Genomic DNA, 20,777 nt, shown 5'->3' with positions numbered 1-20,777 from the left:
TGGGCATTCCAGGGATCCAGGGCAGCCACACCCTTTGTGGGTCTCATGAGGCAGCTTCTCCTGAATCCTCTCTTTCTGACATGAAACACTCTTCTCTTCCAGCTCCTTAGATGGTGCGAGGTAAGGAAATTGAGGAGAAACAACAATCCCTTTCCAGTGCTGTCCCACTGACCTTGGGAGAAGATCTCCCAATGCCATCCCTGGATCCCTCTGCTGTGGCAGCCAGCCAGGTGACCCAAATGTTGACCATTTCTACAAAATGAGCTAATCCAGCTGTCCAGGGAGCTCTTCCTCTCCTCCTGTCAAGAAGAATGCCTCACTTTGCTATTATAAACTTGAAATATTCACAGTACAGCGCTTGCAACCGAAATCTGACAATCTAGCAGAAAGTTTTTAGATGCTTAGTCATATATCTTAATAAAAAATCATACATTCCCTGCTGAAGTGAGACAGATTCTGATTACTTGTCTTTGAGGGAATGGCCTGCTTTAGAAAATTATGTAGAGTACTCTACTATTGTACCTGTCATACACTTTTAATTAAAAATGTATTGATGCATGACTAAATTGTGCACAGTGAAAAACAGACCTGTTTTAGCTCAATTGCAATAATGTCCACATAACCCAATGAAGAAGCCCATACAATTAGAACAGGAAGACAGCCCTGGCACGGTTGTACTTTTTCAGGTCAGATGTGTATTCCATGGAACCAATCATCACAAATCAATGTGGCCTCAATCAGCACAAATGAATTTACTAATCTACTCTAAATACCTGCAATGAAGTCATTGCACTAATCTATTGTAAATTAAATATGTGGCGAAACGAAGGCAGAATAATGATTAACATTATTTTCAGGACTATTTCTTGACAAAGTCTGCTAACTAAGGTAATCTACACCCGATATTTGAATACAAGAACTACTTGCAACCAGAAATAAATTGGTTACAGCCAGAGGGCTGAAATCAATGCACTGTGGACAAAAAAAAATGCCTCGTGAGGCCTCTGCTAAAGAAATATTTAGTTTAGACTGATAAAAGGTAAATGTGTTTAGAAGAGAAAGAGTTTGAATTCAGAATAAAAAAGTTATCACATGCCAAAAACAACACCCCTATTGCAGTGTCCCCAAGTTTATCCCTAAATGCCTAATTTGAATTCTTTTGTAGATTTTTTTAAGAAATGAAAGACATCAAGGTAGACATAAGAGTATTTGTTTGCACACAGGGATGTGGAGCTGCTTGAGAAAGTGTTGATAAAAGTGTTGAATGAGGAAAGATTAATTATAACTCTGAGGACTGACATCATGATTTGGATTTTGAATATTTGATTGGTGGGCTTATCTGCTTTCTCCACCAGAGGGTTTTTGTTTGAAAGTAAAGGTGCATGTTTTAGGTTAACGGTTGGACTCGACAAAAGATGTTTCCCAAACTTAATGATTCCACAATTCTATCCTAAATTCATGGAAATTTGAGCTCAGGCAAAGAAAAACTGAAGAAGAAAATAAATCTGAACTGCTCAGATATCACAGAAACAGGAAGTCTAAAAGTAGTTAATTTTTCTAGAGCATTGTCAAGATAGATAATTCCTCTTTTGCAGCTAAATATTTCATTTCTGCAATTGAGATTTTATTTATATTTCTCCCTCTTTTCTCTCCTTTTCCATGGCAGAATCTGCACTGACTTTGCACTTGCATCACCCACCACGACTCTTCCAGCGACAGACAAAAATAGTTAAAAAATGCAGACAGTTTCTTGAACACTGTGGGTTGAATTTCATCAAATAAGGCTCCTTGCATGTGAAAAAAAGGGAAAAAAAAGGTATTAAATGAATCAGTCTCTGCATCACTGTTTTCATTCTTTTTGCGTTAAGTGCATAAAGATTTTTCCAGCAAAACGGCTGAAAATGCCAAACCGTCAAAATCAAAACTTTACACAGGAATAAACCCAGAAAGTTTTCATACTCAGAATCAAATTTTCACCAAACTCACAGACGGACATATGGAGAACGTGGAGGAAGCAGTGTAAAAAGACACTCCGGAAAAAACTGAAAAATTTAACTCAAATTCATCCTAAGGAGCAATTTTTAATGCACTCCTCGGTTTTCTTATTAAAATATCATTTTTTTCCTCCGGTGTAGTTCACAAAGTTTTTGGGCTGTGAGGAAGAAACAACATTTAATTTTAGGTCTTTTAACAGAGGAGGAAAATATGGAAACGGTGTTTTAAAATAGCAAAATTTATATTGCACAAATTGCTGATAAAAAACGGCCATTTTAGAAGCTCGTATAAAAAGCAGCCTGAGTTTGGTGGTGGGCTGAGGAGTTATAAGAGTTTGATAAAATGGTTCTCCAAAGGAATTCCACTTGGGTTTATCCTCCAGAGCGCAGCTCCGTGGGTAACATCACTCCTTGTTACAAGATCTCTGCCACAGCGAGGAGCAACACGATGAATTTTAGATGTAAATCTGAATTTCATGACCTTTCAAGTCACATCCTTAAACCTCATTTGGGCAGCGTTTTCTCTTTATGAATATGCAGTTGGACTGAAGACCCAGAATTGACATCATTATTTTTTTCCCCTCATTTTTAGGCCCTCTTCAGGTGTAAATAAGGCTTTTCAAGTGTCATCCTTATTTATTTTATTCTCTGCAAAGTTAGCAATCATTCCATTATATTTTTGGTGCATTACATGAAGATGTTTCTGCCTGATAGGGAATGCTTGCACTTGAGCAGAAGAGACAGAGCAATTGTCAAGCCACTGAAATACAAATGAACACTAAAAAAGACCCTTGAAACCACTGGGCTCGCTCAATTTTACATATGTGCCATATTTTTAAATTAAAATATAACCAAACAGCAAACTGCTCTTCTATAATAAGGAAATAGAAACATCAAAATTAAAGCTCAGATTAAATAAAGAACAAATAATCCAGCAAAGAAATGCTGGATTTTTCTATCATTATAAGCTAAGTGTATAAGCCAAAAATTTAAAGTATTTTATATCACAATTTAAAAATTTAAGGTCACAGAATTCTTTTTTTAAAGCAATGTCACTTCTAATAACTTATTATTTTCTGGGAATTTTCCCAAGATAACTGCATAGTGTTATCTATAAACAAATTTCCCAAATATATATGTGTCATCCTAAAACTATAACACAAAAGTGATTTCAAAATTGACAAATTGATCTCAGGCTATTTTTTTAAGAATACCATGTTGTAAAAATAATAAGAATTTTTAAAAATTATAATCTTCAGAGCACACCAAGCAGGGTTCCAGGTTTCAAAGCGTGAATGTATCTGGCTTTGCAAAGAAGACAGTGACAAAATGGGAATAACACCGTTTGTCACATCTCAAAAGGCACAAACTGAGGGGGGATTCCCACTTCTGCTCCTAATTCACTTGGGCACCGGCAAAATCTTACCTTGCCAAGAGCTTAAAAAAAAAAAAAAAAAGCAACATTTTTAAAGTGCCTTTCCAGCCTTTTTCTTCGATTATAAATCTCTCCTTAGTTAGGAAAATTCAGAACCAACTCCTTTTTTTTTTTTTTTTGAAGATTAACATATACATTACACAGAGCATCTTCCTACTGAAAATAAATGTATGATCTGGAAAAGTAGGAGCAAAGCGGGGCTTGAAGATTATAAGGTTGGGTTTTTTCTCTCTATTTCTGAAAGTAAGTTACTTTAAAGTCCCTGAAACGGGGTAACATCCATCACACTCTATTTCATTAGTCTTTAAGGCAGCCTTAAATAACTGGACCTAAAAACAGATCTTGGTTGATATGGCAAATATCTAAAAAGGATAAATCTGAAAATATCCTCTGCTGGGTTCAGCTTGGATTTTGCCCAAATAAATGCAATCACCTCTCATTATGATTGAGGAGAGGAGGGGAGAAGAAGAAAAAAAAAAACCTCAGGAAAGCAAAGTGCAGCTCTGTTTAATCCATATAGACATGTCTACCCAAATCCCTTTGCTAATGTATATCTCATTCGGATAGGCTAACTCATCCCGGAATAATGAGAATCTGAAAATGTGGTGCATTTTTAGTATTCTTCAAGTGTGTTAATGTGCTTCTATAGGGGCTTTAGCAGGGAAAAAAATTAAAATATCTATGTATATATGTGCGTGTGTATATATATATATATATATATATGAGATATACATGCAGCATTCTGAGCTAGGCAAGCTGATTTCTCTCTCAAAATTGGGCAGTTGTGAGGTTATTTAGGAGAAGCAAGTAGCTGCTGGACAAAGCCACACAATAAACAATATTTACAAGTCAGGTGGAGCTCCACAGAGGGCATTTCATCCCTCCCCTGCCCCTCGAGCATCCCAAGTATCTTGCTAATGCTGGCAGCTACCACCGAGTGCTAAATTCTGCCTTTCTACAGCTGCAAACAGACATACCATCACTGTAAGGCAAGAAATGTGAAAGAAAAGTGCTTGAAAATAAATATTTTTCTTTTAACGTTCAACACAATCCTGCCAGTTATGCGTGACAATTGCAGCTTCAACCTCAGCAGCAGAAATGTGGGGAGAGACGGAGATTTGGTGCATTTTGCAGCTCCTTCCACATGTGCTGCACTGGGCTCCACACACATCCCCACTTCCCAGCCCTCCTGCTCTCTCTGAGCCAACATTAACTTCCCATGGCAAAGCCCCAGAGCCCCAAACCACACTGCTAAACCCACGCTGCAGCTGCAGGAATCAGGCTGGGAAATAAGCACTGAGGTCCAGTTTGAAAAAGCATCAAATTGAAATCGTCCCGTTTCTGGGCTTTACCCTTTATTTACACCAAGCTGAGGGGGTTTGGAAGTTTTCCAAGGAGCCTTTGAAGGGGGGGATCTCGTGCTTTTTTGGCCCCTCAAGAAAATGCCCAGCAGTTTTGTGGGGTCTTCACACAGAACTGCATTTATCCCACAGTTTATAGCAAAGAAAGACTGAGCCTCCAGCACATCCTTCCGTGTCCTCCTGCTTGTTTCACCTTCTCACCTTCTCAGACAGTCTCACCTCAGCACAGGCTGTTCACTTTAAATTCCCCCTGCTTTTCCTTACCACCTATCCTCCATTTTTTCCTAATATTTTTCATAGAGCAGCACAGTATAATAAAAAAGCCTATGGTTCATGCTTATATATGGTTCATCAGACATTTTAACTGGACTTAAATTAGCAAATTAGTGATAGAGTGACACTTTTCCTCTCCAATCACAAGGCCACACACTTTATACTTTCATTTTAAAACTCAGGTGCATATTGCTACAGGAGAATAATTAGGATTTGAAGGTCACAGAATAGCTGATGCAATTTGCATCCCTGTTAAGGAATGAATATCCCATAAGCAGATACCCAGTTCAGAGGACCTTCTTCACCACCCTTATTTTTATTCATTTTGAAGTGTCATTATTTAGGTGATTTAATTCTTTGAATTGCAAGGAATTCTGTGAATAATGCCACTGAAAGGCAGAATAAAAGTTCCTTGTTAGACAAGATAGGGCAGATGACTGAAATGGAAAATTAGAATTACATGGAACACACGTAGAAAATGTTGTGTTCAGACAATCCTGTTCAATAATTTTACATCACTGTGACACAATAAAATTCTCAAGATGTTTGCTCCTCCCACAGTACATATAACACCTCACCTACTTCACAAGAAAATATACTGCTTGCACTACAGTACCAACTGCATCTGCAGGGCTCATAATTATGTAGAGGATAGAATAAGATTTTATGAGATCCTATAAAATGATGGAGAAAAGAGTTCCACAGTCAGAGGGATGTTTGGAAAACAGTATTAACAAACTGGTGGATCTCTCTGCAGACACTTGAGCAAACCAAACCATGGATATGCAATAAAATAATGGCAATTCATTATTACCGTAATTAAAGCGCAGTTGCAATGGCAGATATTAGTGGTCATCATAGAGTGAAAGGTTCCGGGTACAAAAAGGTTCTGGGTGGAAAAATGTTCCTTTTCCAGCCCCACACAAGCAGCAGGGATGGATGGAGCTTTCCTCCATCCCTGGTAAAATTCCAAGTATATAAAATTGTGCATAAGCTCATGTCTGTGTGCAATCAGGACATAATAAATCTTACTATTAAGTTAATGCCTTCCCACAAAACTAGATTTTGGGAACAAAAAAGACAAATGGACACTTTAAAAAACTCCTCATGTATAGAGGCTTGAACACTAAGATGCAATGGCCTTAAAAGTGAGCAGTGTAAATAAATGTTTGCTGCCTGACCTTTTTAACTGACAAATATCTTTCCTAATTTAAAAACCTGCCAGCCCATTCCCCTTCCCAAGCTGCGCCCTCCACAAAACACCACTTTTAAAGGTAGTTTAGTTTTTAATGGCTTAGTAACGATCTACAACCCCATGAAAACAGGGGTTTACAATGGCCTTCAGCTACAGAAACCTGAATGGCGCCGCTTTGATTTTATTTGGTTGGAAAATTAAAAAAAAAAAAAAAACAACAACAAAAAAAAAAAAACCACACTTTTTCAAGTGATTTAAGAGATCCTCCCATCCCATTTCCCCCCCTGCTTCACAGAACAATACCATGTATTGGTATTTTTATATGCCAGTGAGTTTGGTGGTGATAAAATGCTGCCAAAAGCCAGTTTTGATAAATGGTAATAAAGTCAAATGCTTCATATTACAATGAGCTTTTTTTTTTTTTAAGGAGAAACCTAAAAATTCATCATAATTTGAACTATTTGACCCTGTAGGACCAAAAAGTTATAACAAAAAAAAAAAAACCCAAAAAACAAAAAAACAACAATTCCAACAAGTTATCCTTTTTATCTTTATCTCACAGAGCTCTTACCACAAAATAAAGAGTAACACATTTAGGCTTGTTAAGCCATGAAACATGACTGGGGAATAAAAAATTAAATTTCTCCACTTCCAATCCCCCCCTCCTCTTCCAAATGATAGCACTCTGGTGAAAAAAAAACTTATTTGCATTGTAAAAGTTTTCTAAGGGCTCAGGTAAAAGAGAGCAACCCCCAGCACAGAAGCCTGAATTCAGAGTGGAGCTGCTGCTGTTTGGGAACGGGGAGAAAGAGGATTTCCTACATGCTCAGCCTGTCAGATTTGCACTGCAGGTTTGGAAAAAGGAGTCAGTTCCAAGGTAGTGACACATCCTGGCTCCATCTCTTCCTGGTGTGATGCTCTGCTCCTCCACTTCTAAACCGTCATTTCAGAGCTCAAACCTTCTACTTTTAACAAAAGCTATGGAAAGTCTCTCCTCACTCAGAGAAATTTCACTGCCCCATTTTTCCTACAAATGACTCAACCTCAGCTCTTCTAAGTGATTTTCAGACCAAGATTTTGCAACATTTCTATGCAATATCCTCCTTACCTTGCCTCTGAAATTGTGTCTTGATGAGTTGCTCTGAAGATATTTGGCTTATCCACACCTGTTTCTCAAGTGTTAATGTACCTCAGGAAAAAAATAATAATATAAAACTGTCCATAAACTGACCCAACATTAGTTCCATACTCCCCATGGCTAGAGCAGCAACACATGTGGCCAATCCAATTTCTCAGCCCATCAGAAATGCTTCACCATTAAGATATTTAAGGAACAGTAATCAATACCATGGTATCAGTTTTAATACCTTATTGACTGGCTATATACTAAATGTGGATGAGTGTAAATCCCAGCAGAGATTCTGTTTCAAAATGCCCATGATGACCTGTGCAAGCACAGCCCAGGAAGGATTTAGAGAGGGAGAGAAGTTTCTGATAAGTAAGGGATGCTTGACGTGGGCTGGTGTAGAGACTAAAACCACATCAAAAACATGGATTATTTTAATATGAGGTGTTTTCCTTCCACCTCTTGGGGTTCCCTGGTTATTCACTGATACAGCCATACACAGGGCACCTTTTTACCTGTCTTTCTGTTACCTGGTTGTGTCAATTTCCACTGCAGTGGTCTGCATCCCTTGGATTTGGGCTGTTTTCTCTCTCCTATAGCAGCAGAACCTGTGCAGAGGTCATTAAGCAGCAAATGTGTTAAATAGCCTTTAGCACACTTTCAGCATCATCTTCTAATTGCTTTTCTCTCCGTAGGTAGGTACAAACCACTTGCCTTAAAAGAGAGAGACAGAAACCTTCTCCTGTTTCTTTAATGACTTTTATTGATGGTTTTGTTTTGCTCCTACTTTGGGTCCAGACTTCCCTATCTATGCTGGCATTTTAAAGCAGTAATTTATGTCATAGGTTGAATCACATAATAATGGCATTTTATGGTTTATCATCCTTAGCTTTCTGGGTGTGTACCTCGGAGGCAAAAGAAGCAAATTTTTATTAACACATGTTTATACATAATTGACCATTTGGGAGGTAGGAAGGAGAAATGGCTGTGATTTACATAGTTTAAGAAATGTCTTAGAGCACCTCACCCAGTCTGGAGCTCCCACTGTGACAGATGAGCAAATGCCCATGGGAGATGACAGCATGGTATTTATGGTATTTCCTTCTGAGACAATTAAGTAACATATGCCAAGACCATAGGGATTATCTCTGAGCTACACAGTATGCAGCTCGAGCTGAAGAGAAATATAATATTTTAGAAATTTGACAAACCATAGGAAAGGAAAAAAAAATGATTCACCGACTTCAATAATGCAGTAACTTTTCTCTGGCTTAATCAGACGTTTCTTGATTTTTTTTTTTTTTTGGGTAATAAAACGGTGACAAGCTGCATCCCACACATTACCTCGGAGCTGCTGTGCAGGCCAGGGAAAATCTCAGACTCACACAAAGTACACTCTGCTATCCCAGGATTAAAGGATTTGACAGCCCACTTGGCCTAGAACAGCCCTGATTTTACACCTACGGCAAAGAATAAAACAAACTTTAAATTCCACGCACTTTTCCTAATTAATGGCATGAATACCACTTCTAAAATTATTATTCTGTGCTTGGAAATGCTCATGGTCCTGGATCTTCACTGACTTTCACTGTATGCAGCCATTTATTCTTTTGTAAAGTAGATGCAAAATTATATGAAATATTCAAAACTAGAAAAGCATTAATGGTTCTCTATTATTTTATATAAGCAACCTGCAAAGTATAACAGCTTATTTATGAATGCACTTATATCCTCAGTTATTCCTCAATTCCATGTATGGTGCCAACATTCTGCATCCATCGGACCAGTAGAATATAGATTATATCATTTCTAAAGGTGTTAGCAACAGTGCAACCATGCCAAGAATGCATTTTCAGGTTCTTATTTTAATTATCTTACCAACTTTTTAGAAGAATGGCTTTTTCTTGCACTGCAGTAAAAAGAATTTCTTCACAGAACTACATAGTGAACATCATTCTACAAAAATTTGCTTTACAGGCAGTAGAAAATAACATTTGCTCCACATATTTATTCAAGATGGAATCAGACATTGGGTGAATGACTGCAAGTGAAATCAGATCCATGTCACAGCATTTAAGAGGTCACCTGAACCACTTCAGGCACTCTCACAACTGAATCCAAAATTTCTCATGCTCAGATAAGAGAATGGAATGGGAATCAAAAGACTTCTGATCTACCAAAAGATCAGGCTGCAAAAAATCTCTTCACAAATACCAAAAACTATGAAGAATATTGCTTTATAGGTGTAAATTCTGTCAGTTTTATGTAATTTCTAATGAGCTTCAATTCAAAAACCCAGCTTGTTTTAAAAGTTGTAGCAGTCAAAATTTATTCAACTGTGGGCTGTTCTTCTGCAGACCCTCATGTAACAGGATACTGGCTCGTGGCTCTGAAACAATAATATTGATTTTTCCAAATTTGTAATCAAATTTTCTGCACTGTGTGCTCAGGAGGTGATAACCTTTCAACCATTCCTGCTGAAGGAAAACTCACCAACACAGGGCTTTATGATTCTACACCAATTTTTTGTTTCAGTTGACAAAACTGTGCCAAATTCTGAACTCGTTATCTATTTTGTATTTAGCCCAGCAGATTTCTATTAGCATGGGGATACATATCATGGTTTTTACTTCAGAAATTACCTAATGGAGAGCAAGAAAAAAAAAAAGGCAAAACAAACAAAATAATACATAAATCTCAGCAAATACATTGATTTATTCCTCCAATAACTGTAAAACTCAGGTCAAAAGTATAATAAAGATATTAATTATAAAATAGCCAAGATGTCAAGGCTACCTTTTCTTTCAACAGTCTTGAGTTGAAAGCTTACCAAGTTCCCTTACTACAGATATCATATGATAAGAAAATAATGCTCCAGAGAGGGCATTACTGAAAGTTATGGATGGACCAGCTGGGCAACTAATAGGTCCTTAATGGCTATCCAAAGCAGCCCATAATCTCTGGTAAAACCATCTCTGGAGGGTCTGCATGATTTATTGTGTAATAATTGTGGTGCTTCTAAACATGGTTTGTGCTGCCCTGATTGCAGCACCATGCCATCTATTCTGTGAGATTTCAGTGGAATTCCTGGGGTTTGCTCCATCAACACTGAGCAGTTCTGCAGTTGAGAATATTCCCAATTATGACTTTATTTCAAAGCATGTGGAGTGGCCTTGTTCTGGGGAGAAGGGAAATATTGACCTGGACAACGAAGTCTGGGCTTTTTTTTTCTTGCTGCTCTTCACGAGCTGATTTGGGCATTTGAAATAGCGACCAGAAACCAGAGGACACTGGAAGGAGCTGTGTCAGATTGAGGTTTTTTTCTGATTTAGAGATGGGGTAACTGAGAGGTGTTTAAAAAAAAAATTATTTTATTTTTAGTTTCATATGAAGGGTGAGACAATACAGATGTTATAATTTACGTTATTACAATTAGAAGCCAACTATTTCCTAATTACAATATATTATAAGTGTTTCTTGGCCTATCAGCTTTTGCCACACCGTGCTGTAAAGGCCTTAAAGCCAATAATCCAAAATTACCCCTCATGAGTCCGAATACAATAAATCTTTCATAGTTCTATTCCTCCAAAATATCTAATCTTATTTATAAAACCACCTTTAAAACTTATTTCTAATTCCGCTTCTCTCTCAACAACATCTATCCTATTCCATAACATTTCTAAATCAACATTTCTTATCTCAAAGCTTACATATAAACACACACTATATGAACCTTCTGTCAAACTTTAAAAATTTTCTATAAACCCATTTCCCACAGAGCTGCAGGTCCAAACACGAGTTTATCTTTTATCTTTTATTTTTACCTGCTGTCTCTGTGCATCACTGGAACTAAAGTCACATGTGCTTACCAGCACCTCATGACTGGGATTTTTAAATTTCAAATGTTCTCAGCACATGGGAAAAATTGAACCCAGGAGTGAATTTCTCCTCAATTAATCTGGTTTCACCCTTTGCTCCAAGTTTCTCTTACCCAGAAAAGCCTTTTCCAGGAGCACAGGAAAGGGTTTAGCACAGACCAACACTTGGTAGCAGCATCCAGCCTCTGCCAGAATAGTCCTAGGGCAGGAATAATCCTCCCAGCCATACCTTCTGTTCCCTCCTGTTTCCCCACACCAACAGATGCTGGAGCCTCGCAGACACACACTTCTCACTCAGGCACCAAATACACAAAACCCAGAAATCTGGATCAGCCTCAGTCCGGCTGTTCCACCCCACAGGACTGATGTGCAATGGCCAGAGTGAAGAGAATCTTGGAGGACCCCTTGTTTTTGTGGTGAAGACCACTGTAAATTAATATATTCAGCTGCTGTTATGACAGTGTTCATCTATTTTTCATGCAGTTGTGTTGTTATATTTTGGCTACATCACTTCCTAGATACAAGATAAAATATGAACAATATATATTTAACATAGAAAATTCACCTTATTGAGCATGTTCAGTGGGTTTTTCTGTTCCCCCTACCCCAGGAACTTTTAACATTTTGGGAACTGCCAGCATCAACACAGCACAAACTGACAGAGCACTACAGCTGGATCTGAAGGGGTAAATCCACGAGCTCTGCTGGCTGCTGCAGGCAGAAATATCTGCTGGAAGTGCCTGAACATCCAAAAAAAGGAGGTTCAGGCAGCAGAACCTCTTGTCCTGCCTCTTCTTGCATGACTTTAGAAGGTGAGATTAGTCCCAAGAACCACAGCACAATTACACACAGGAAAGGTCCAAATCTCCACTCACCTCCCAGATATTTTCATCCTGAGCAATGATGATGTCAAAATACAGCAGAGAATTTTCTGCTTAAGTGTTTGGGTTTTTTTTTTACTTTTTCCAAGAAGAGGAAATATGGGTTGAGTACTACTCTAAAAAAAAAAAAAAAATCACACATTGCTGTTACAGGAGGGAGCTTGGGATGAGTGCAATTACATCAATATTATTGTAATTAATGATTACATCATGCTTTAGAAAAGGAGCACAGAAAAGGTTGGTATTAACATGCAAGACACGGCAGAGTGATATCAATACTCATTTTACTGCTCAGGTTTTTCTTTTTTTTAAAAAAGCTAATAGCTGTCAAAAATACCCATTATAGGCTAGTCTATAATTTGTAGAAGTCAAGTAATACATTTTTTCTGAAGGTATAATGGATGCTCCATGGAGCAATTATTTTAGAAAGACAACTTCATCTCAGCTGTCTCATGCCAGCAGAACTATTTAAGAGCCAGAAATGCATAATTCAACATGGAAGAGCTGTCAGATTTGAGAATACCTTTAAATTATAAAAACTTAGCACCACTAGTCAGTTATAATTATAATGGAAATGTAGTTTTCTGCCGTTTTATCATAGCAAACATCTCTTAAGAAGCAATTTCATGTGTTAAAATATTTTGGCAAAGTGACTTTTGATTCTAAAGGGATACAGATTATCCAGTTTTATACCTGAATATTTTCCTCACAAATTGAATGTAACAGCTTACATCGTACAAGATGGCAAAGCAGGAGTATTATTAAAACCCCATTGGAAATTGTTACTGTGAAACAATGAGCAGCATAACTCACTAGGACAGGTCAAGTTATGCACAAAAAATATTATTTTATTACAAAATATGACAAGACAGTTTTTCAGCAGACAGTCAATTATTTTACACAGCTCACAGCCAAAACACAGAAGGCAGTTCTTCTTTTGACTTTGGCTTCTTTTAGAGACTAGAAAACCAAATTATGAATCATTAAACAGTCACTCAGATGGGTTTAGGAGCAACAAAGCATATTAAAAGTGCTTTTAGAAAATTAAGGTAATATTTAAATCTTTTGCAATGCCTTTTTTTTTTTTTTTTTTTTTTTTTTTGTCCAGGGTATTGCAAATCCAATTCTTTTCCCTTTAGGCAGGACCAGAAAAATTCTCCTGGTTTCACTCAGAAAAAAAAGCCTCTTGAGTTATTACCAGGTTATATCAGATACCCAATAAATGGTTTTTGGCATTCCCCTCCAAAATCTGAACCCAACAACCAAAGGGTCATCCCAGGCTCGATTTCATTTTCCTTTCTCACTTTGTTTGCTGAGACCCATATCAGGTCCCAGTCCCAGTCCTCTTCACTACAGAGGAAATCTAAAACTGTTGTATTAATTTTTTTTTTTTTTTTTTTTTTTTTTTTTTGCTTTTCAAATGAATTCTCGAGAATTTTATAAAATATACTCAGTTTCCTTCAAAATTCAGAAAATCACTAAGGACTTTTTTAAATGTTCACAAATAGCTCATTCTTCAACCTATCCCTTAATTTCATGGAATTATCTTTTCAAAAATGTTCACCCAAACCTTCACGTGGTTATTTTTCAGGCTAATTAGCTTTTTTGATGATGCTGGTGCTGATGACCATCACACTTCCCAGACCTCTCCTGGCCTTTCTGCTCAGCCCACACCTGAGTGAGCAGAGAAGTATTTCTCCCTCATGGGTTGTGGTCAGTTGGTTTTATTTCCAGATATTTCCTGATTAACAATGTGTGTATTTGAAATATTGAAATATTTCATATTTCATTTTAAGCAACTCCACCATCCCAAGTGCTCACAGCAAATTTTAAGCAGGATGGGAAAACGTTGAATTTTAGCATTAAATATAAAAATCTAGTAGTAGTTCTTGGAATTTAATGCAAGTTCTTGGAATTATTCTGGCAGTAAAGTTATTTCATGATAAGAATGGAGGGTAAGAATGATGTCCCTCTTTTTTTTTATTTACACCTCCTTTCTTCCCACAGCATAAAATGAGATTACACCCAAAATATGGAAAGTTTTCTTATCGTTCTGTCCCTAAAGGGAGAAGCAGCACATTAACAAAGTGCTGAGAAACAGGAGATCGACTTCAGAAAATATCAATTTCTTGTTTCTATGGCCTCAACATGATGTAGTATTGCATAACATAATACAAATTAAGGAATTAAATTGGTTTCATTTCATCTGATTTCCTGGCAGACTTTAATGTGTTAAGTATTTACTAAAGAGGCAATTGGGATGCATGCAGCATTCAGAATTATAATTTATTAACACATCTTCAGTAGTGGCACACATTATCTTCCACAGTCTCACCTGCAAATTTCTGGGTTAAATCAGGTTCTGTCCCAGCAACGCATTCAGTCTCAAGATACACAGTGGTGTTTCCAACCAGCAGATTTCCAGCACTCTGCAACATTTACCTTTATTCTGCATTTTTTCATTAATGCACAGATGTAATTGCTTAAACGGAGCTTTAAAATTAATGCTATAAATACAAATTTGGGGTTTGCAGGACACCACACCGTAGACTTTCCATGAGTCAACAAAACTGTAAGTTTGCCACTCTCCACTAAACAACATGCAGGCAATTTACTAATAATGAATAATAAATATATTTTAATATCTCCTTGGTTTGCTGTGCCACAGATTTGATTTAAGTGTGGCTGGGGGCTGCCCCATCCTCTGTGGACGTGGCCAGGAAAGGTTGGGAAAGGGGCTGGAGCCTTTGTTCCAGAGAAACTCCACGGATTTGCTTCTAGGAGAGGTTTTCATCTCATCCCTGTGTCCACGCTGAAGGAGAACTAATAATGCAAAGCTGCTGGAACTGCTAAATTTCGCATCACAAAATTAAAATTAGCAGTGTGGGGACTTCACGCCCGTGTGCTCTGCAACAAGAGAAATGTTCATATTGCAAGGTTTGGAGGGAAGGACAGGGAAACTTCCTCATTTCTAACAGCTGCAGACACATTCCAAAAGCAAGTAGGGAGTCAACTGGTTTCCAGGGATGTTTTTCAAAATCCAGACACATCATTCCTGGTTATTCCAATGGTTTGAGCAGCCCTAGAAAACCCTGTGTTTGGGACCTAGACTGTCCTCTGTGCACCACAAACCAGGAAATCCATGTGGATATCTCCCTGCAGCCTTGCAATCCACTGAGGAACAGGCATAATATATATATATTTTAATATATTTTTACCACAAAAACTACTCCAAATATAGCATGAAAAGGTGTTAGTTTTTTTTTTTTTCTCCTTCATTTCGCATAAAGCTCAACTCAAGGACATATGCCCTCCTGCCTTCCCCTGACACAAAGTGTATTTACAGTAGGGCCTAAAAGTTTTTACTCCAGTTTCTCAGTCCAACACTCTTGAATTCGATTAATGGAGACATTGGAGCACTTATGTCAAGTTATGCTGCATATAAATGGGGATAAAAGGATTACCAGGTTATAAATCAATTGAGAGATTCAGGGATATAAATCTCAGGGACACTGGGCTTCAGCCTTAATGGAAATGCAGAATTCCATTGGCTAATCACAATTTAGACTGCTACCAGATACATCACCGAGTGTCCTAAAAAAATCTCCCTGGTATTGAGGAGAGGTGGGAAAATTAAGGAAACAAAAAAACCACCTTAGAAGGTATCCCTAAAAAATCCACTTCCACGTTTACAGTAAATTTGGAAGCAAACTGTGCTGACAAAACTAATTTTTTTAGACAAGGAATTAAGCTACATTGTTGGGGTTGTAGAAGCCATTGTTCTTTCTTACATGGTTAATGCAAAATAGGAGGATATTCTACCTAAATTAATCTCTTAGAAAAGTAGATTTACTTATCTCAAAGAAAAATAGGCACAAAGACAAGTACGGAAAACTGTACATGTACAGAAATGCAGAACTTGTGTGACAAAGTCATGTCATGGCCAAGTTAAAAAATGTTTTGCAATGCTCTGAGACAATTAAGGAGCTTCAGTTTTGCAGAAATTTAGCTTTTATTATTTGTTGGAAAAAAAAGAAAAAATAATTCCTTGCCTTTGACAAAAAAGAGCAAGACAGAAGGCTCCAACACGCAGAAAAGAAAAGTGAATATTCCAGGTATGCTGCTTGTTTTTTCTGGAGAGGAGAGAAGATTAATCAGGTCAAAAGGCAGAGATCTCCAACCTGGTGCTGAGGAATGGAGAAAGAGGGAGGAACAGCTGGGAAGAAATCAGAAATTTTCACTTCAGCACCCCTGGGAAAGGGGGAAGGACTTTGTGGGAACACAAAGGCTCAGCTTTCCTCAGGGGTGTGATAACTTCTGCCTGTGTCTGACAGAGAACATTTCTGCTGAGTTCTGGAAGAGCTTGGAGCCAAGCAGACACGATGGGAAGGGGAATATTGGGCTGGATAAGTGAAAATGTAAAGGACAGTTCATACCCAAAGGCTCCCCTGGGAGTTTATAAACACAATATGTAATTCTTAGAACCAGTCAAAGACAAGTCAAAAACAACTCAACTCATGCACTGATTATTTGAGAGCTTTTGCAGGCTAGGATATATTTTAAGTTTATCTAGCACCTAATATCATCATTCAAATGACCTCATGTTCAACTGAGCATTGTCCTATCTTCTAGATATGAGCAGGGTAAATCATTTTAGAGGTTTTCCTTTGTAACAAAAACGTCATATCAGAAATCCTCTTGTGTAAAGCACAAAACACCTCCACTGAGGGACTCTGGTAGGTTTCCATAAATTAGGAAACATTAGGATGTTCCATTGGAAATAATGAGAATGTACTGGGCAGACATGACCCCGAGCAACCAGGGTGGGCAGGGTGGCATGGAGGATGTGAAATTGTGTTTCCTTTTGTCACTGCCTGTCAGAGTCCAGGACATCCCTCTGGCTGCCCTGGTTGTCTCCAGACCCTGGCAGGGGACTCAGAGATCTTGGCACAAAGTCAGAAACACCTGTGGCTTTGATTTCAGCCCGTGGAAAAAGCTGCCAGCTTTGTATGAGGAATTACAAGCCACAAGGGTTTGAGTGGTGTGGTAGTTAACACAGGGTGAAGAAGTAGAATTTTGGGGTTTTTAGAATGGGGTTCAGGGGGACAAGATGGAGGGATTTGGGCGTGTCCTGACCTTCTTGTCCTTCTCCTTGCCCTCCATGTCTTCCTGTGATGGTGACACTTTTCTGTTGATTTAAGGTACAGACACACTGTCCAACAGAAATGACAGATATTGGCACGCTATTGTAAACATGGCACACAGAGTTTTTGGTATAAAATGGGAACACTGCCTGAGGGCAGACAGAATGCCATGGCCGACCTGCTGGACAGAGCTCAGCAGGGCAGAGAGAGAATGTGACAGATAAGGGAAAATAAACAACCTGGAGAATCTGACCCTGCGCATTCAGACTCCTTCTTTGGCTGCGTGGGCTGGAAGAACAAGGACTTTTACACTCCTGGGGTCATCCTGACACCCAGATCCCACGAACTGCCAGCTCTAGATCCAGGTTCCATGCCAGTGTTTCATCCATCACCCCTGCAGGGCATCGTGGCGCCAGCGTGGGCTGGGATATCACTTTGGTGTCATTGGACACATGATGAGTAAAAACTGGGGCTTACCACGAAATGTCTGACGTGTTATTTTTTTAAAAAACACGATTAATTTTAATGCAAGGCAAAGAAACAGAGTGGAAGGAGTGGGAGTCATTTCCAACTCTTCCTTCATAGTGTGCTTTGGCTCCAGGCCAAAGAGACCTGTCATAAAACACCTTTTACTAATTTTTTAAAGATTTAGAAGCACTTTGGCATTTTCGAACAAGGTTGGGACTTCCTAAAATCACCATTTCCTTTTTGCCAGGCATCCAAATGTATACACCACATACCACATATTTTAATTTAAATAGTCGATAATTAACCTAAAATATCTCCAATGGCATGCACAGACTTCAAAATTCATGGTTTGGTACATTTTTATGAAATGTTTCCGTTGTTATTTGGAAGGATCTTGGAAATCCAGGAATTTTGATGAAGAGAGGAAAGAGTTGCGCCCTATTAGATTTGTTCTGCCAAAGCAAGATTAAACAATGTGTCAATGAAAATACAATAACAATGGAGTTACCACTATTTTTAAAATAGCCTCCATAATTTAGAACATCAAATAAATGCCTTGTTTGCCAACAGAACAATTATTATCTATTTCAGACCTTCTGGATCCTCAGAATTTACTAAATATCTCAAATTTTCATTCATTCAGCACAGAAATTTCAGTGAGTACAGTGATAAGTGGTTATGAAAGCAAGTTTCCCTCAGATATTTAGTTCTAAGAGGAACCCCTCGCCCTAGGAATACAAATTTACTTTTCAGCATTTCCCAATATCAAAATGATTCCTCATATAAACACTAATTATGTGCCAGTCCAAAGACCACTGAAGTCATTCCATGGTTTTCCTCATTTATATCAAACTGTCTGAACATTCCAACAGCCTCTAACAGAACACAAACAGTGCCTTGTAGGAAAGAAAAAAAGCATTTTCCTCAAGTTTGATTTTATCATCATTATTATTCCAAAGCCTTTGCAAAGGATAGCAGCTGTTTGTCACAAATAATACTAATAAGAAAGGGTTTGTAACTGTAATTTTTGCACTTTTCACTTACTTGGAGCCATTTACTAAAGTAAATTACAGCACGGAGTGGTTATTGTGCTAATGCAGGAAGAATCTGCCCTTTATAACTGCAAAATTTCATAATAATGTGTTTTACAGTGTGGTCCAAACCTGATTACTCGTAGAAAGGACAATAAAGGATGAAAGCAGATGCTCATAAAAAACGCTACAATATCCATGAAAAAAACCAACCCTGCATTAAACATCACATTGAATGAAGAAATAGAAGATGGAGTTCTTCAGATTTTACTTTTATAATAAGAGGGGAGACAAAAATACAGATACATTTTCTAAAAACATGAAGAGAAAATGTCTGACTAGCTTGATATGTATTTGCAAAGATGTAGAATTTTGCAAAAATATTTATACATTCCCTACTTTGCTCTTTTGAAGTATTGTTTTTCATGCTTCCAAAATGTTAGGGATTTTTTTTTTTAAGTTTTAAAATTTTGTCATTGTTCTTCTATTTTTTTGTTAAATAAACATTGTTAGATTTATAGGACAATGCAAAAAAATCCCCAACTTTCAAAATTAAAATAACACCAGCAATAATAAAATTGTTACTATAATAAAAAATGTACTAATTAAATATTATTCTTACTATAATAAAAATGTACTAATTAAATAAAAAGAATGACCACATTTAAAAAAATTCAAGAACAATTAGAACTGAACCCTGGTAGATGAGACACTGTCAGGATTAGGATTTAAACCTGACTCTCAACTCTGAGCATCCCCACCAAGACTCAGCATTAAATCCTATTTCTTGGTATCATATGGAAAGAATCTTCTTGAATTTTCAGACTGGATGTTAAAATTTCAACACTGGAGGCCAGAAAAAAAAAATGAGCAGCAAAAAGAAAAGGAAGTGGCCACGAGCTGGACTCAGAAATCCAACCCTTCTGCACTGGAAAATTGTGTGTTTGATGTGGAATCACAGACACCAAGTGAAGCTGAAACCCTCAAGGCTTGGTACTCCAGAGCACAGCTGGAACTTACAGCCAAAAGTGATTCCCAAAGATGTACCTGTGAAATTAACACTTCACTCCTTTGCAGCATTTTCATTTAATTTTATCGCCACCTGATCCTCAGTGGAAAATTTTCAGGAAATTTCCTTGATTTCTGCCCATCCTGTAAGCATGACAAGTACACCAGAATTCTGTGCAGCCACATGCATTGGAAGAAATGGTTTCCATTAATTTCCTTTCCTCCTATTGCAGGAGCTCCTTTTTAATAGGAAAAATTCCCATCCATACCTTTAAGGTACATGTGTCCATGCATCTGTGTGAAGCATTAGAAAAGTAAAGAACAAATGTATTTTTGCTAGAATTTTTATAAAATTGCACTCATATTTCATCATAAAATCAATGTATATTTACATATCTATATCCATTTTTATATAGATGTGCATTTCTACCTCTATGTGTTCAGGTATTTGCAGATATAAACACAAAAATATAAATGTATATGCATATGAATGCATCCCTCTGATCTTCTTTCCTCACCAACCGTAGTCCTTTATTCAGTGAAAGTTTCCAAGTGTCTGCACATTTATTTCTGGATAAAAGAAGCAGTTTGAGCTCCTGACCACCATTCTCTAACAAATAATTCTTTGTGGCTGTAATTAAGATGGCTCTGAAAGACTGCTGGGATGTCTTAGTGGTCTGGAGAGCACTCCCCCCTCCCCTGAAACAAAATCCTTTATCACATTTTTGAATTAATTATAAAAGTTAAAAATTAAATCTTTCTTGTGTCCCCCATAATAATCCTCCCAGATCAGTTTTTGTCCATATTAATGGAGAACACATCCCTAGTAAGATTTAATTTCAAACTTTTATAATTATGGTTAAAATTAAATCTTACTGTGGCTGTATTACACATTAACATGAATGAAAGCCAGCCTAGGAGGATTATCAATGGTACTCCAGCACGATTTATTTTTAACTTCTGCAATTAATTAAAATCTTTGG

At 37.6% G+C, this 20,777-nt stretch overlaps 1 long non-coding RNA gene across 3 annotated transcripts in view; it reads right to left on the bottom strand.

The window, feature by feature from the left end:
* Positions 1-20,777, bottom strand: part of LOC137476784 (uncharacterized) — a 66,534-nt gene that overhangs the window by 14,013 nt on the left and 31,744 nt on the right. For 2 of the 3 annotated variants that reach the window (XR_011000581.1, XR_011000579.1), the window contains exons 2-4: positions 8,729-8,844; positions 7,900-7,992; positions 173-299 (exon numbers count right to left, since the gene is read on the bottom strand). This is a non-coding gene — a long non-coding RNA (uncharacterized lncRNA). The remainder of the gene's footprint in view (positions 1-172; positions 300-7,899; positions 7,993-8,728; positions 8,845-20,777) is intronic. The other variant, XR_011000580.1, reaches the window with a different exon arrangement.

The sequence above is a fragment of the Anomalospiza imberbis genome, chromosome 7 (genome assembly GCF_031753505.1).
Source record: "Anomalospiza imberbis isolate Cuckoo-Finch-1a 21T00152 chromosome 7, ASM3175350v1, whole genome shotgun sequence".
NCBI classification, from domain to species: Eukaryota; Metazoa; Chordata; class Aves; order Passeriformes; family Viduidae; genus Anomalospiza; species Anomalospiza imberbis.
Note: the sequence above shows the minus strand (reverse complement) of the source record. Positions and strands in the feature narration are given on the sequence as shown.